This window comes from Pteropus medius, unplaced genomic scaffold (assembly GCF_902729225.1).
Source record: "Pteropus medius unplaced genomic scaffold, Ma_sr-lr_union100, whole genome shotgun sequence".
In the NCBI taxonomy this organism is placed as follows: domain Eukaryota; kingdom Metazoa; phylum Chordata; class Mammalia; order Chiroptera; family Pteropodidae; genus Pteropus; species Pteropus medius.
In genome coordinates this window covers 14,792,606-14,798,639 of record NW_024342473.1, presented here as the reverse complement: position 1 = coordinate 14,798,639, position 6,034 = coordinate 14,792,606, and the positions used below count along the sequence as shown (strand labels likewise).

Genomic DNA, 6,034 nt, shown 5'->3' with positions numbered 1-6,034 from the left:
ATAAAAATAAAGCTACATGGAGCTAGAATGGGTTATCTCAGGGAGGCAGTGTGTCGCCAGTCATCAGTGGTATTCAAACTCTGGCTCAAAATTATAAAAGGAATTCACTTTCAGAAGGGAGTAGATCTTAGAACCAGGTGACATTTAGATTCCTTCCCAGACTGATCCCAAGGTCAATTTTGAAGACTTTAGCTGGCCCTGAAAATGACGAGGTGTTGGCCAAGTGGGAAGAGGGAAAGATGGCATCCTAGAAGATGGGAACAGCATGGGCAGAGGCTTGAAGTAAACTGGAATTTGAAGGCACAGTTCTGATATCCAGAACTTCATCCTACTCTGGTTTTCTGAGCTTTTTGCAGCTAGGTTCTTTATATACAGCTTCTAGAAGGGCGTCCAGAGTTACAATAACTTAAGTCTTCCGCTTATGTGTATCTGAGTTTCATGAACTATTCAGGGAGTTTGTGATAATGATTTTCACATTCGTATAAGTGAGTTTTAACCATGATGGTTCACTCCTGCTCATCAGGGCAGTTTTCCAATGGGTCTCACTGATTTCCTTATGAATTCAGCTGAGACAACCCTTGTCCCCACCTGAAACAAATCTGTCAAGCCTCTCTCAGCACAAACCTTCATGTGGGGCACCATTATTGGAGGTTGAGCTGGCAAAGGAAAAGTATTTTCCTAAAACGAGTTTGCTTTGACATTCACATGAATTTATAGAGTTTAGTAGACATCATATAAGAAAAGTCTGCTATCATATTCAGTTACCCCAAGATCTAATGATATACAACTTGTATCAGCAAAATTAACAGGTAGGAGATAATGATTCTGATTTACCCAGAAATTGAGACTGCCCAGGGGTCCCAACAGAATGTACTCTGGGCATTCTGTTCAGAGATGCTGAAAGTGATGATAACCTAATGTGCAAAGTAGCACTTAAACAATGTCTGATTCCCTCCATAGGACTGCTTTCAAAAGGCTAATTGGAAACAACCCCAGATATTTTATACTCTCTCATTTTAGTTATAACCAGCTGCTTTATCTACAGTTCAGACAGAGTTGGCAGCTGGAAAGGGATGGGAGTGGGGAGATTTTTCCTAGAGGCCCCCAGCGGGGCCCTTTGCAGAAGGCAGCTATCTCAGAGGCCACAAAAAAAAGAGTGATGTTTGGGATCTCCCCTCCTCGCCTTCCTTGATGCCTGGGGACCCCCTGAATGAGAAGGAAAACCACATGCTCCTTTGTGGCGTCATGCATCTTTCCTACCCGTGGCTTTAGTGACCATTCTCTGCTGTGCTGGCCTTTGTCTTTTGGAGCCACTGACAGAGGGAATCAGTTCTGCTGCTTCACAGGGGAAGCTGACAGAAGTTTATCATATCCTCACTGCTTACGGTGGACCTATTTTTCATAGAAATGTGTCTTTCTGCAACAAGGACGGGCCCAAACTTGGCTTTCAACAATGGTTTGTGTCTGTCTTGTTCACCACTGCATTCCCAGTACCAAGCACAGTCAGTACCAAGTCCACAGGAAGCAAGTAGTATGTGTGGATGGATGCCCTGTGCTGTGTGTAGGTTAGTTACATGGCTGCCAAGAAGGTGCACTGGGTGTTGCACGTGCCTGGGAATAGGGAGGGTTAGGATGAGTTATGTTCATTTACCCCCTCTCCCTCAGAGAAGCAAGTTTACTAGGTTAGGGGTACAGGAGAAGTGGTGGTGAGGGCCCTGAGAACCAAGCACAAGTCTTCCTCTCTCGACCGTGAGCAAAATTACCTTTCCTGTCATTAATCTGTGACTATATAGTTTCCTCACTTTCTAAAAGGTCAGCAGAACATTCCCTTCCTACTCCAAAGGGTGTTAGGGACATAAATGGCAAGGACAAGGTGATGTGTAGATGCCAGGCTTCATGCTGATGGCAGAACCAACCCTTTACAAGAACTACTGTCCTGGAGCTGCCCAGCATCCTCAGTGTCTTAGTCAGCTCATGGTGCCATAACGAAATACCACAGTCCGGATGGCTTAAACAACAGGTGTTGATTTCTCATAGTTCCGGAGGCTGAGAAGCTCTATATCAAGGCGCCGGCCAATTCACTTTCTTGTAAGGGGCCTCTTCCTGGCTTGTGGATGCTGAATCATCACATGGCGGATAGAGAGGGGGCTGTGGTCTCTTCTTTTTACACTGATCATGATCACATCATGTCCCCGCAACCCAGACCTCATCTAAACCTAATTACCTCCCAAAGACCCCCCCCAAATAACATCACATTGGGGGATCAGGGCTTCAACGTGCAAATTTGGAGTGGGGAACACACTCCGTCCATGGCACTTAGGAACTCATCTTGGGAAGAGCCAGGCAGTTAACTGCTCACGGGTCAGTGAATGAAATAGTTCCTAAGTTCCCACATGTCCCCAATGTGCTCAGGCTTCCAGGAACTAAGAACAGGCCCATCCAAAGAGGCATACACAAAACCAAGTCTAAGTGTGCTCTGTTACCTTGTGCACAAGTGGGCCTGCTTGGCCGAGAAGGTCAGGGACCCTTATCACCTTTCCTTTTATGGATTAATACATATGCCTGAGTAAAAGTCAACCCTGAACACTAGGCTTCATTTTTTGCCTTTTTCAAGTGAAAGACTAAACAAAAAACACTTTGCATGCCAAGTTGAATATATAAACTTTTAAGAATATAAATGGTAAAGTTAAATTCGACTAATGATATCTAATTCATTACTTACAACAAATCGTGATGTAAAATAACAGAGAAAGCTTGATCTTTTTCCTCTCTTGCATTTCATAAAATAATTTTGTTCAAACTCCTCATACTTGACTTCAATATCACGGTCTTCATCCCTGGAGCTACTTCCTGAGTCCTCTCACAGTCCATCCTCTTTAATCACTACATTGTTTGAAATTCAGTACTTTTTGAGCTTATGTTTCTTCTTGTCACTGGAAATTTATTCCAAGCCACAAGTACCCACTTGCATAACCCATTGTAAGACAAACGTTCTAAGCTTTTTTAAAATGAGTATATATAGTATTTCTATAACATAACCACTTACAGGACCATTTTGAGCAATAATCTTTAAGAAGCTTGTTTATAGTGATAGCCAGTGCTCAAATTTATGAATTGATTCTTTGCCCCAGGAATAACTAATACATTTCTATTAATTTCTCTGCTTCCTTTTTAACAAATTCTGTCAAGTGAGCTTCTGTTCTCAAAAATACACTTATTGAGAGAATATCTTGTAATTAAGAGCTTGTCTCAGGTCACTCTTTTCGAAGGATAATTTTAGGGAAGTGGTATATTGACAGTACCTTTAGGAAAGGTGATACTCTGTAATTATTTAAGGCCTTGTTTCCTTCCAAGAGAAGGCTTGATGATGGAAATTCCTAGATGCTCTTAGTCTTTCAGAGAGCATCTTCCATCAGGGAGCCTAGCTTCTCAACTGATATATATTATATCCTTTCGCTGCTAAACTCCTGGGTTCGGTCTTTAGCCCATTCAATGGCTAAAGAATGTGTTTGTATTTTATAAAGAGGAGACCAACCTAGACCAGAGAATTTATTCTTCTGGAATATTATTGGACAATGCAAAACTGTATAAAAATTAATTTCTGAAGTTCTAGGCATGGAGATATCTCTATCTTGGTGTGTCATCGTTGTTTATGAAATTTTTACCTTATTCTGAAAAGGAAAGCACTTTTAATTGGAGGGTGATGAGTGAAATAACAACACCTACAATTTTCATTCATTAAGTATCTATTAAGATTTTATTGTGTGACAAGCATTATGTGAAGGACTTTAAATATATTATCTCATTTATTTTCTTTTTCTAGCTTCTTGTATTACACTATTAATTAATTTATTTTCAATCTTGTTTCCCAATAAGGTATTTTAATGCTTGAAATATAAGTAATGTGTTATTAGCACTCCACAAGTTTTATTATGTAGTTTTTCATGGTTGTTAAAGTCTTAATATTTTGTAATTTTTATTGACTTTCTCTTTAATATACAATTATTTGAGGGTATGTTTGTTTCTCATTGTGGATAGAAAACATGATTTTTATACTACAAATTATTTAAAATTTGTTGATGTCTATGGCCATGCTACCCTGAACATGCCCGATCTTGTCTGATCTCAGAAGCTAAACAGGGTTGGTCCTGATTAGTACTTGGATGGGAGACCACCTAGGAATACCAGATGCTGTAGGCTTAAAAAAATAAAATAAAATAATAAAATAAAATAAAATAAAATAAAATAAAATAAAATAAATAAAATAAATAAAATAAAATAAAATAAAATAAAATAAAATAAATAAAATAAATAATAAGGTTTGTTGAGACTTTCTTTGGTAATATGGTCAACATGTGCTTGAAAAGGATATGTGTTCTCTACTTGGATGCAATACATCTATACCAGATCAGGTTTACTAAATTAGCTCTTCATCTCTTACATATCTTTCCTATTTTTTGTCTGTTTAATCTATTGGGCGCTGATAAAATGTATTTAAAATAGTCTGCTATGAATATGAATTAATAAATGTCTCTTTATAATGTAGTTATGTTAAGTGCATACAAATTCATAATTGTTATATATTCTTAATGGGATGTTGGTTTTATGATTATGCATTATTCTTATTTATTCCTAATAATGTTTTGGCCTTAAATTTTATTTGGTCTCATATAAATGTTGCTAGGTATGTGTATTAGTTTCCTAGGGCTGCCATAACAAGTTACCACAGAAATTTATTCTCTCACAGTTCTGCAGGCTGAATGTCTGATAACAAGGTGTTGGTAGAGCTGACCCCTTTGCATCCTCACGTTCCATGGCTTCTGAAAATATAATTCCAACCTTGCCTCCACCATCACATGGCCATCTTCCTATGTGTGAATGTGTCTCTCCTCTTCTTTTGAGGACACTAGTCACATTGGGTTAAGGGCCCAAGCTACTCCGGTATGACCTCGTCTTAACTAATTACATCTGCGATGACTCAATTTCCAAATAATGTCACATTCTGAGCTGCTGGAGGTTAAGACTTCAACATGTCATTTTGGGGGACAAAATTCAACGCATAACAATATATCTATTTTTAGTTTGCGTTGGATGGGTAGATCTTTTTCTAACTTTTTATTTTCAATCTCTCTGTGATTTTGCTTTAGGTGTATCTCACAAACTTTGTTCATTTTATTTAATCTGATAGTCTTTTAATAGGTAATCTTTTTACATTTATTATCATGACTAATATAACTTTTTTTTTCATATTTTGTTTTCTATTTACCATCCTCCCCCCTCCTTTATTTTTTTGGCCTCACTTTTTTTCCTCCTTTCTCGCTATCTTAGCCTAGACTTCCCCAAAAAGCAGAGTCTAAGATAAAAAGCTTGTCTGCAGCTTGTTTATTTTAAGAAATGATTCAAGGACTAGAAGGGGAGGTGGCGGGAAAAATAAACCAGGGATGACAGGAAAGCTGAACACCACCATGGGCATATAGGGCTCCGTCCCAGAAGGGACCCTGAGAGGAGGTATATAAAATTCATTTCAGCCTTGTGCACAGATAATATTGTTTTTCGAATGCAGCTATGTCATTTTAATTTTCTCTTTCTATACCACATATCACTGTTATCTGTTTGGAGTATATTCTTCATAGTATAAACTTATACCACTTAGCTTTCATTTGACTTTCACATAATTCCATGAGGCACTTGATCACCTCCATTTTAGAAATGAAGAAATGGAGGCTCAGAGAGGTGAAGAAACTTGCCTGAAGTCACACAGCTGAAAAGCAATGGAGCCACAGCTCAAATTCTGGTCTCTCTAATTCCAAAGCCATTCCTCTTAAGCATAAGCTCAACTGCCTTATGTGGTGCTAGGTGTGAGTCGAAGCTAGCCCGTGCTTACTTGAGTTTCAGTGTCACTTCTTATCTCAGCCTCATCAGTCCTTAAATGGGGTTCAGTACTTTTATGAAGAGGAACAGCAACAAGACCAGGCTACTAACACCAAGCTACTAAATGGTCTTTGCGTGGGTTTGAGCTGATCTCTGTCTAAAT

General features: G+C 38.7%; 1 pseudogene; it reads left to right on the top strand.

Moving 5' to 3' along the window:
• Positions 1 to 4,081: 4,081 nt before the first annotated feature.
• Positions 4,082 to 4,200, top strand: LOC120604665 (uncharacterized; annotated as a pseudogene).
• Positions 4,201 to 6,034: the final 1,834 nt, after the last annotated feature.